Source organism: Adiantum capillus-veneris, chromosome 9 (assembly GCF_014529385.1).
Source record: "Adiantum capillus-veneris isolate H3 chromosome 9, ASM1452938v2, whole genome shotgun sequence".
NCBI classification, from domain to species: Eukaryota; Viridiplantae; Streptophyta; class Polypodiopsida; order Polypodiales; family Pteridaceae; genus Adiantum; species Adiantum capillus-veneris.
Window position 1 is genome coordinate 46,213,285 of NC_140939.1, and position 12,595 is coordinate 46,225,879.

General features: G+C 47.5%; 1 pseudogene across 1 annotated transcript; it reads right to left on the reverse strand.

The window, feature by feature from the left end:
• Positions 1–249: 249 nt before the first annotated feature.
• On the reverse strand, positions 250–11,675 carry LOC147450440 (uncharacterized; annotated as a pseudogene). Its single transcript, XR_015189130.1, has 3 exons — positions 11,296–11,675; positions 11,123–11,204; positions 250–2,346 (listed from the first exon to the last, which is right to left on the reverse strand). The product of XR_015189130.1 is annotated as an uncharacterized LOC147450440 (transcript).
• Positions 11,676–12,595: the final 920 nt, after the last annotated feature.

Sequence of the window (12,595 nt, forward strand, 5' to 3'; positions counted from 1 at the left end):
ACCACAAAGTAACAAAGAGAGGATGTCACATGGCGCCTTGCCAAAAAAGGCACGACTATAAGAACTGCAAGCAAGCAGCACCATAGAAAAAGCCCACATTTTAAAGGCATCTCACTGCTCCATTTCTTCCTGAGTCCTATATTTTCAGCCATGACTTAGACCTGCACACTTTCCTCTCCTAGCCACACTGTGGGCTCTCCATTGCGACTCTCATCACCGCAGTCCTGGAACATCAAGAATGCTTTATCAAAGCAACAAGAGAAGAGCATATTAGTTCAATGCATCACAAAAGACTCCAAGAAAACCATGCATCTATCACATACTCATCCATCTGTTTTCTCAATTGGAAATGAATAAGCTATCAAATCAACCCATAGACCCATAGCCTAATACATGTGCAAAGTTCATCTCTAAATGACTACAAAATATATCCCCTTTGCACTAATCCTCTAAAACTTTTTTTTCCCCGAACTCACAAATTGTGAGTGATAAATATATTAGAAAACCAAAATAGGTTACATAGGAAGCCATGCTCCACCAGAGCCATGGCATCTGCCAACGACCATATCACGTACCACAGATACATCGGCTGAAAAAGGGGGCCACCCTGTAAACATGGACAACAGAAGAGAAGAAAGGCGGACTTGGGGTTGCACCGAGGAGTTAGCCCTGCCACAACACACCCCTTGACCACCAAGCCAATGCACATGGGACATAATGCCGAGCAGAGAAGCTTCTAAATTCTAAACTTTATTTCTCTCTTTCTTCCGTTTAAGTAAACTAACCATATTTGTCATGGTTCCCAAGACACGACCAACGTGGCTAATGACGTTGAGCTTTAGGTTCTGATCACCACTTGACTTTGAGTCAATATGGCTAGAATCGATCGATGTCCCTTCAATAGGGGTGACGAGCGATTCTGATTGTCTCACTTCTGCTGACGAGCTTCCCGATTCTTCGCCATCAGCCGGTTCGCTAGGCGCATTTGGTTCCTCTTGCATCTCATCCAGCTAGCTTCCCTTCTCTTCAGATACCTCTACGAGGGTCCGGTCTTGTTCATTGGCCTTGTGTCTTCTTCAGAGGGCTTGACCTCCCTGGTAACGCGCCTCCAAGTTGTCCTGACCATCTGATTGCAGGCAACATCCACCTCGTGCCAATCCGTAGCAAAATGCCCAATTCTTTGACATTTATAGCAGGCATTTGGAAATGGTGAGAATGCTAGCTCTTGTCGGAATATGCCAAAGCTCCCCATAATCAAATCAAGATACTTGGGGATCGGCTTACCCATGTTCCACAAAATGCATACCTTTAAGTCCAAGCCCGATCTACCCCGCTGCAGTTTCAGGATGAAGAGCACCCTGCCCAACATAGCAGCAACGGAGTCCACATAGTGGTTTAGCCAAAGAGGGAAACCCTTTAGCGTTACCCACACCAGGCAGAATTTTATGAGCTCTTCATTAAGACAGAACTCTGGCGACCAAGGCATCACTTATGCAAAGTAGGAAGCTCCCTAAAAATGCCGCCTTTCATAGCGAGTTCTTGTATCGTTTGTTCTGAGGCACACCTAGCCACATAAAAGCCTTTTCCCACCGCCGTAAAATGGCAGATCTCATTTCTGTTCTTACTTACTGCTATAGCCCACCCCCACAGGTTACGAGAATAAGAGACGAGGGCAAGAAGAAGAAGAAGAAGAAGAAGACAGTTTTAACATCGTAGGAAACTATCCCTAGAGACCTTAAAGATCTATTCGACGAGGAGAGTTGAACTCAAGACTTGTTATTCAAGAGGGAAATGGCATAACCAATCTACCACACTTGGGTGATAGAGAGAGGATACATACATGCACCCACGCATACACATGAAACACTTCCTATCCGGCTTCATTAAACAACCATCCACGTTGATGTTGTGGTTTTGGATTGCTGATGTTGTGATGGTTGCAATTTTCGTTAAGAACTACATGCATTGCAAAGTCTTCGCCCAAAGACTAGATCCTTTTTTTTTTTTCTTTTTTTTTTTGCAAAACTCACAATGGTGAGTGGGTTATATTATCAAAACCAAAAAAATACAACATTATGCCATGCTCATGTCGAGCCATGACCACTTAACAAGACCATAATTACATGGGTTAAAAGGGGTGCCACCCCATGACAGAGAAATAGGCCCTAGGGCCTACACCCTTACCAAGAAGGGTCACTCATCGCTGCGCCACAGGCCTTGTTCCATTTATCAGTGTTCATCCGTTTGCCAATGGAGATAATCACCTCCCTGCTTTCTTGAGTTATCTCTGTGAACCTAGCTGTTTCCATGGTATTTTCAAAGACTCCATAGTTTCTGGCCTTCGACCTGTTTGAAGTAGCAAAATCTAGCAATTTGAGTTACGATAAGGCAAAAGACTAGATCCTTATGCCATGCATCTTCTACATGGACTTTAATTCAGATCAAGATTTACTTTTTCTTTTCTAGCCCGCTCTTCAAAATAGCCAAATGTAACTGGAAGGAGTTTTTGAAATTCGTTAAAAGATTCTTATGGAGGAAGAACACTAAAGCCTTGTCGTCGTGGCAATGGGCAAAGTGGGAAGGTATCACTCGACAATTGGTCCAAGGTGGGGGGATTCTCAACCCTCCTGTTCATGTTGAGGCCCAATGTGCCAAGTTTGTGGTCTCAATCGCAAAACAAGACCAATCTTGGGCTATCATGACCAAGGATATGATAGACAAGCCAAAACTTTGCTCTGAAGGTGGTCAGTGGAAAGGGATCGAGGTGCACGACAAACTTTTCGCCCCTAGGTGGTCTAACCTGAGACTGAGTGGCATCACGAGAGAGCTGGTGTTGAAGTGCAATAGAGCAACAGGGGTACTAGAATAGGGTGAATTAACCAAATACTTCCATAACTCCATCTCCCACTGGTCCCCTTGGCTATCTAAAGCTGCTGGTGTTACCCTGAACCCTTATTGGAGAGAAACTCCAAGAAGGATGAATAATAAAGGACTCCAACGGCTGAACCATTTCTAGGATGGAAATAGCAAGTGCTGGAAATCCTCTGACCAGGTAGCTACCACAAGTGTTAATACACGAGGCTGATTGGTTCGCCCCTTTGAACAAGCAGTGGAAGAAACAATGGACGGAAACTCGATGGGTTGAGGTTACGAAGAATATTTGGAATCCACAGTGGCCTCAATTTATGAAAATATTTCTGTGGAAGGTCCTGTGGAGGGCTTTGCCAACAGGTGTCAAGATTCGGTCACGTGGTATCGGATTTGATGGGTGTTCAGGGTGCAAATTGGCTAGCAAAGACCTCGCCCATCTTTTCATGGAATGCCCGACGATTAGAGGCCTGGCAGGAAAGGTGTGCAAATGGATAAAAAGAACATGGAAGTTAGGAACGTGCAGGGACTAGGTGGGCCCCAGTTTCAGCGAAAGCGGGGCCGATTGCGTCAGGAGCTTCAGCGTTGCCTTGTGGGAGGAGAGATTGATCTCCTTATGCTTCAGGAGCACCATCTGTGTGAGAGCCGCATTCGGCGATGTGGTCAGATTTTGCGTGGACGATATGATACCTTTTGGTCAGTTGCTTTTGGACCTGGAGGCATCCAGGGTGGGGTATGTATGACTATTGCGGATTCATTGCAGCAGGCCATTGTGGGCAAAGGGATTATTGTGCCAGGCAAGGCTCAGTGGATTACTATGCAGGTTCAGGGTGGCCTTGTGGGCTTTCTGAACATCTATGCGCCCAATGTGGCAAGTGCTCGTGCAAAGTTTTGGTCACAGATTGTTGAGTCTTTGCCGCAAGCCGACCATTGGTGTGTAGGAGGGGACTTCAACATGTTGGAGGACCCTTCTGACAGGATTGGAGGCAGCCATGCTACTGTGCATGGAGTCGAGTTAGCAGCTTGGGAGAGGTTGTGTATGACTTTGAGGGTCTCGGATACATGGCAGCACTCTGGCTTTGTGAGGCCTCCAGACAGTCTTGCCTTCTCTAGATCGGACCGCAGAGTGGGAGGAGTGAATCTATCGCGGATAGATCACTTCTACACTAGTGACCACTTCAGTGACTTGGGGGGATCAGTGGGCATCCTAGTAGGGACTTCCTTCTCGGACCATGCACCAGTGATCCTCACAGTGGTGGCAGACAGGCAGAGGAGTGGGAGCACGATGCTTCGCATCCCAGAGCGGGTCTTGTTGGACTCAGCACTCAGAGAGAGGGTAGAGGCTCTCTGGACAGAGGGCATGGACAGCCAGGTTCCACCTGCAAACAGAGTGGCCTTAGGCCTAGCTCAGCTAAGCCACTTTTTTCTTCATGAGTCTCTGGCTCGCCGGGCTGCAGCGAGAGAGGAGGAGCAGCGTCTCAGACGAGGCATTGCTTCACTACAAAGGATGCAGGAGCAGCATCCAGACAGTCCATGGTTGGAGGAGCAGTTACAGCAGGCTCGACAGGAGCTTGCTAGCACAGAGGAGAGGCGTCATGAGTTTGCCTTCCACCAACAGGCATCTCAGTGGACTCAGGTGGGTGACAGAGTGACTGGGGCTTTTTTTGAGACAGTGGGACCTCGGCACTCGCATGCCAAGGTCAATCAGTTGAGGAGACCCGATGGGTCAGTTGCTTGTGAGCCCGAGGATATGCGTGCAGTTGCTACTGACTTTTACCGTGATTTATTGTCAGCTGAGGCCCAGTCAGAGCGGCAGGATGCATGCAGGGAGCAGGTTTGGGCACAGATGCCTTGTCTTGTGACAGAGAAGATGCGCCAAAGGCTAGAGATGCCACTTCAGCTTGAGGAGCTGCACACGGCTCTTAGGGCCCTTCCTCGTGGTAGCTGTCCAGGTGAGGATGGGTTGACTCCCAGCTTTTTCTTGGAGTATTGGGACCTGCTTGGCCCAGATCTTTGTAGTGCCTTTCAGTACATTTTGCACACAGGAGTGATGCCTGATAGCATGAGTGAGGGCCTGATCTACCTCATTCCTAAGGAGGGTGGCTCCTTGGATGAGATTCGACAGTGGTGCCCCATCACCATCCTCAACTCAGCCTACAAAATTCTTGCCAAGGCTCTGAGTTTGAGAATTCAACCACTTTTGGAGAGCCTTATACATGGGACTCAGACAGGTTTTGTCAAGGAACGCAATATCCTTGACAACATCTTCACTTTCTGGGAGGCTTCTGCCCTGGCACGGCTCCTTAGGGAGGACCTTGTGATTCTTCTTCTCGATTTTGAGAAGGCATATGACAAAGTTGACTGGGACTTTCTAGAGGGCACTCTACGCAGGATGGGCTTCTCAGATGCTTGGATCAGAGGGGTGTCAGCTTTGTACAGACAGGCTCACAGTCAGGTGCTTTTGGCAGGAGGTAGAGGTGAGCGCTTCATGCTCACACGCTCAATCAGACAGGGTTGTCCTCTTGCCCCCTTTCTCTTTCCATTCTATGCGGAGGCGATGAGCAGATTTTTGGTGTCACACCAGGTTGGTCTGCGGGGCTTAGCACTCCCTATTCGGGGAGATGAGCTACTGGACGCTGAGTTTGCCGATGACTCAGCCTTGTACTTAGAGGGCCAGGAGGCCAATCTGCACAGATGTGAGCAGGCTCTAGAGACCTTCTGTTGTGCATCGGGCGCACTGATCAACTGGAGAAAGACAGTGGCTTTCTCGGTTGGTAGTGCTCCTGTGCCATATTAGATGCCACGCGAGGGTTTCAGGTGGATTCCCCCAGGGACTGCAGTTCGGTACCTGGGTTGTCAGGTTGGTTTGGACTTGTCCCCCGAGCAGCAGATTGCTCCTCTTCTCCTGTCCATCAGGAGAAAGCTGTTACATTGGAGCTCAGCACGACTTTCGCTGGCTGGTATAGTAGTAGTTGCCAACCAGGTGTTGTTGGCGACTATGTGGTACATCACTTCTTGTTGGATCTTCTCGAGTTCTTGTATCAGCCAGGTAGAGAGGCTATTCAGGAACTTCCTTTGGTCAAGTCGTGACACTCAAATTGCCCGAGCCAAGGTGGCTTGGTCGGTCATCACACTTCCTTGTTCTCAGGGAGGGCTTGGGATCAATGATCCAGCACAACAGAGCAGAGCCCTTCTTGGGAAGTTCGTAGTCAGAGGACTTCTACCAGGAGAGGAGCCCTGGAAGGAGTTCTTGCTGCAGAGGCTTCGTGCCAGGGTGCCTTAGTTAGGAGGCCCTTGGCAACCTTCGACCAGATGGATCTTTACAGAGTTGCGCCGAGTTGGTTTGAGCAGGAGACTGGAGGACCGCTTCGCTGTGAGTTTGCTCCGATCTTGGGAGCTGTTACGGCGTGGACTACAGCAGAGACAGCCGACATGCACGGAGGAGCGCCTACGGCAGCCCCTCATCTAGAACCCCATGGTTAGCACTCAGAGAGGCCACTTGGTTGGTAGTCGGCCTCATGTTTCTTGGGGTTCCGTGGCAGCAAGTCAAGCGCGCTCTCTAGGTGACTGACTAGAGTTCACAGGTTTGTCAGAGGAGGTGCAGGGTTTCCACCTACAGGGTATGAGAGGGGTGCAGAGCATGTGTCAAGACATCACAGAGTCAGTTCCAATTGAGTGGCTCACGCCTCTCGAGCCAGTAGCACCCAGATGGATGGGAGCCTTCACACGACTGGAGGTTCTCATTTCAGTCAGGGCTTGCTCAGAGTCTGTCTCAGCCCTATTCTTCGAGCTTCAGGGTGGGGGACGACTACAGCGAGTTGCAGTAGAGGCCCCGCAGGTAGCAGAGTGTTGTTTTCAGAGGATCCGAGTAGTGGGCATCTGTGGGAGGACCTGCGTCATAGACCCTGACCCAGCAGTTCTTGAGACAGGACACTGGAGGCTATGGGCTTGGGAGTATTGTCTGCTTGCACGAGTACAGTGGGATCCTGGTGAGTGGCTATGGAGGGACCCCTTCTCTTCTGCAGACCACCCAGGAGTCCCTTTCTTTCAATACACTGTTCGACTGGGACGTCATATACTAGCAGCACAAAGAGAGGCCCTCCCCGCTGCAGTACGTCATTGGCAAGAGGAGGGTCTCACAATCGAGTTCTTGGCAGACTTTTGGGAGAGGTTGTGGGACTCCAGACAACCGAGGCGAGTCACCTTGTTTCAGTGGCTGGTCGCACATAGAGACACAGCAGTAGGGAGCTGGCTAGTGCATAGTGGTCTCTCGGTCACATGTGCAGCTTGTGACCATTTGGTGGAGAGTCAGCGTCACTGTCTTTGGGACTGTCCCTCGGCCCAACAAGTGTGGCTACGAGTTCTTCGGCTGATGCCTGCTCTCTCCACGGCTCGACAGTACACTTGGCGGGCAGCGGCTTGGTCCACCCTCACGGGCCCGGCACTTCAGTTTGAGCTATCTTCCACCAGCAGGATGATAGTGATACAGGGGGGGCGTCCTACACTCCAGCCTGCTACAGAGCTTACTCCACAGGAGTGGTGCAGTGAGAGAGAGGAGTGTTGGGAGCTCATCAGTAGCCAGACACTTTGGTTCATCTGGCGGGCCCGCTGTTTCCGCACCTTTGAGGCTCACCCTGTGCCACCAGCAGAGACTGTTCGTGACTTTTGGCTAGAGCTGATCCATACTCTCAGAGGACAACTTGAGGGACTACAGGCAGCTCCAACCGCATGCGGGAGTGCCGCGAGGCTTTCCTTCGACTCTGGCGCCCTCGGCCTTTCTAGACCATTGTCCAGGGGGTGCTCAGATGGCACTACTGTCCACCTATGTGGCTCTTCCCTCCTCCCATCTCTTGATTTAGCCTCATTGTATATATGTTGTTTTTTCATTGGGAGTCTCCCCATCATGCTTGTTGTAGCCCTCTCTTGCAAAAAAAAAAAAAAGATTTAGTTTTTCTAGTTGGCACGTGCGCGTACTATGCACTTAGCATCATAAACAAACATGTGGATTGTTATACTTGTTAAGGCTAACGAGAGGTCCTTGTTTAGAAAGAAAGCTCTACCACACTCTTTTTTTTTTTTTAATGCTCAATTGAGCTTGCAGTAATCACAAACTGATACACATGGCCCGAGCATATCCTTTCACAGGGTTATCCCGAAAAAGAATACATCCTAGGAGGACGGACACCCCCGACTAGCCTTACTTACTCAGCTTGCATTTTGGTTCCTATTACATTAGGGTTTCCACCAACCATAGTAACAAGGAATGGCCGTTTTCAGGTCTCAATTCCCCGTTCCCATTCTAAGTTCCCGTTTTGAATCCCCGTTCCATGATTCAAACGTGAGTGCCCGTAAAACAGGGAATGGCATTTTGTGGCAGTTGCCGTTCCACGTTCCCCGTTCCGGTTTCCAGTTGCTGGTAACTATGCCACCAACATGTATCCAAAATAACATTTGAATCAAGAGGATCTTCAAAAAGTAACGCATTCCAAGACTGCCACATAGCTCTTAAAACAGTAGCTCTTACTATGCATAAGTCAGTTAAAAGGTCAAGATTGTCAATGCGTCTTGATCCCATAACAAGGTCGCGTCTATAGAATGGGGTTTCCAAATGAGAAAAGACCCTCTTGCAGATTGAGCCCGGGAACACTATGACTTTCGCACCAGAAACTCATTTTTTGAAGAAATTAACACTCACCAAAGCCCATGTTAGTGAATAAATCTCTGAATGTGCATGCATGAAGAGAGAGAGAGAGAGAGAGGACACTTAAAAAGGAAAACTTGCAAGTCATAGAATCATGTTAGTAAATGAATCTTCGAATGGCTTCCAAAAACATAAATCAAATACAAACATGTAGTAGAGTGCAAGAAAACTCTTTAAGGAGAAGAAAACTCAATGTGCATGCACTCTAGACAACGTCTTTACATAGAGTCTAGAATGTTATACAGGATTTTATTTTTTAATAAAAGGTTCTTCTTTTTTGGGCATTGTAGATATCTACTTATTCATACTCTTTTGAAAAGCAAGATGGTTTTCTATACCTTCATACTCATTCTTCATCACAAGAGATCATTTTTCATGGGAACCTTTGATGTGATGAACGATACTCAGTCTGTTTAATAAGACTCTATGTCTTGCAAATTTTCCTTTCTTGGTGTCCTCTCTCTCTCTCTCTCTCTCTCTCTCTCTCTCTCTCTCTCTCTCTCTCTCTCTCTCTCTCTCTCTCACAGAGATAGATCTACGAGGTTTCTTGGAATTGTTCATGGGACAGCCTCCTCCTCCTCGGATTTAGTTAGATATCGGGGGGCTTGCCACACCCCATCCGGTTTCTGGTCACCCCAAACTGGCCACAACCTGTTGACTAAAATAAGTCAACACATAGCCGACGCAGCATCGAAACCTGCATCGATACTTTCGGAGGCTGCATCTCTACCACTGCACTACACACACGCTCATACCTGCATGAGCCAAGCAACTCGCTACAGCTTGAACACACACACACACTTTTTTTTGTAAATCAATTTGATTTATCTATCTGTGGGAAACCTCAAAGAGAGGAAAACCTATCAAAAAGATGTACAAGAAAAGGAACACAAAAGTGTTCGGCTGTACAAAATAGCTAAAAGCATTCATAAGTAAGCTGATGTATCTCTGCCGTGATATCACCAACTTCCAAGGCGAACCGCAAAGACTGTCTAAGAAAGAAGCTTGAAGAAAGGTAGAGAATCTATATGAATGTGATGGAACATATAGCCATTACGCTGTCGCCACACGCTCCAATACGCCCAAAACCTGACCCACATGAAGAAGACTGCAAAGCACTGCAATGCCGGTGAGAAGATACCAAAAACCCAAAACCGATTATGGAAGACCGTCATGGGAAAATGTAGCCGCATACACGCAGCTATCCGACGAAGGAAATCTCGAGTAACACAGCAATCCCACAAGAGGTGAAAAACATCTCTTCGGCAGATAAGCAACGGACACATGATGAAGGGCGGATACAATGCATCCTAAGAAAGGTACCCATAGGGAGCACACCAAGTAAACACCGCCAAAGAAACAGGCGCTCCTTCAACGGCAAATGGCTTTTCCATAATGCAGATATAAGCCTTCGCCACCAAATATCTGATTTATGCATGTGCCAAATAGCGTTGCAATGATCAGCAAGCCATGGATGAGGCAGAAGAAGAGCATATGCCCGGCCGGAAGAAATATCTTGAAAAGGCAAGCTTCCAGTCAGACATGCGATTACCATCAGCCAAAGGTGAAACGGGCAAAAAACCTATCAACATTTGTTGTAATTCTCTCCAAAACTGGCGACAGTGCATGCCCAATCCAAAACGGCGAGCGGCAAATGGAAACTCGAAAGTGAAACCAGCTGCATCCACCACATCCTCGACCACTCGAATGCCACGGCAAGAGAGGAAATACGCCTAGCGAGGCGAGCGGTCGACCAAAGTAAGAGAAAAATCCCGGCTCCAATGAAGGCTCTCCGCGCGAAGTGAATTTCCTTCCCTCTGAGCATTCCACGATAGATAAATTGTAACCTGTTTCCATGGAGAAAGCAAGGTGGAAGAAAGTGGGCATCCAGGAATATGACCATCCATCTTACCAAATACTGCTTCCCAAATGGATGATTGCCAGTGACCAAATGATGATGTAACCACATGCTGACTAAGTGTGCAAACATAAGAGTCCAAGGCTGAGATTGTTGTGTAAGTGTAGGCAAAAGCATAGCCTTCCTAGCAAGGACATGCCTACGTAGGTCCAAAATATTCAGACCGCCAAAGCGCTTTGGTGTACAAAGTTTTGCCATTGACATCAGACGCAGACCTTTTTTGTGAGCATGCGTTCACCACAAATGAGACAAAATGGCCGACATGAGAGAATCAATACAATGGCGAGGCCAATGCAACAATGGCAAAAAGAACTTAACATATGCCATGAGGATACTCTGAACAATTTGCAGGCGAACTTGCAGTGGCCAGGTAGAAAGCTTCCAGTAATGCAATTCAACATTCAAGCGATTTATAACCCAATCCACTTTCTGCGTGTGAGTAACATTCCATCCAATTGGATAACTCGAATGCCTGGTGCCTGGTGATTACATTCGGAGACACACACACACACACACACACACACACACACACAAAATACATGCATGATATAGGAACAAGTTAATCACTTATGACAAGGCATTGGTTACAAACAGTAGTCAGTACAACCAAACTTGAGTGAGGAAAGATTCCTCACCTTCTCTTGTGTAGAAGCGAGTGTCCGCTGGATCTTGATGGATAGAGAGGGACCTTGATTCTTATAAGAGATGCAGAAAGCTCTGTGTGCACATTACACGTTTACGTTTAGAACAAATTTTGACACAGCTTTAAACATATAAAATGAAAGAATTCATTCACGTGCATACTCACCTTGGGGAAGCTGCTTGCATGCAAGTGCAATTATTAGAAGCTCAAAGGAAGCACAGATGATATGTGGCTCAACAAACCGACTACATGGGAGGGTGGGAAACAGGGAAAAAGAAGGGAACTAAAACAATTCCGGGGGGAACAAACCAGAAATGAAAGTAAATATCGGGTCGCCCGTGAGGGGGGTGGGAGATTCCATGCACAGAGTCGCACCCAAGTGCCATTCGACGCAGAGAAGACCAGGTCAACAGGGGCCAACGCGCGTGTTTTGCTGAGATTGGCTCAGGTACTCCTACATGGAAGGACGGCTCCCATTTTCGAAGTGCTAGTGGGGTTACTAACAGCACTCGAATTCGGGATTTCAATAGGAGATATCCTCCTATTTACAAATATCCTCCCCCTACTCCCCCCCGGTGTGAACCAGCTCTAAACCTCCAATAGCAAGACACCTAAGATGGTTGCGCACTATTTCATGCATGAAGGGGCGCAATCAGAGCTCGCCATCACAACTAAAACAAAACAAAAACAAGGGCACATTAGAAGCTGGGGAAAGGGGAGTAGAGGGACGTTTGGCTAGCAAGGCTCGAACAGGAGATCACGCAATTAAAAATATGCTCTTGATTCAGCTAACCAATCCACCACTCATCTTCAAATGCACTTGGACCGGTCCCCTTATTGGTCCCTTTACCCTAGATATTGAAAAGAGTATAAAAGGTCCTCTTTGAGCCTCAACGTTGAAGGGCACAGGTTCTTGAATGAACCCCACGTGGTAGGTTTGGCGGCAAAGAACCAAGGCACGTTTGATGGGTCCAAAGTTTACTTTTTGCATCTGAGTTTACTTTTACCTGGGGCGGTTTACCCACGTGGGCATGTGGTTAGAGCATCATCCTACTTGTGGGGAGATCATAGGTTCAAAACCCGGATTGTGAGGCGACATGGTCAACCTCGTTGACTTGTTGAGGATGCTTGCTCGCCTAGAGATTCACACTGGCCTCTATCCACTGTCGATCACCGCTTAGGGCCATCAAAGAATCTGTGGGCTTAAGTGTCATGCTTCTCAATGATGTACTTATGTTATATTTATTGAGAAGGAAATGCACTTAATTTGTCTTAAAGAAATTTAGATACGGAAGGTTATTGTCTAAAATATTACACAATTGATACATGAGCAAAGACAACATGTTGTCCATGCACACAAGGTGAAGACATTATGCAAAGAGATGCTCCTAATAACTCTAGATATACACTAAGTAATGATAATCCATCCAAGAGTACTCAAATGCTTGTGAAACAATCGGTTCCT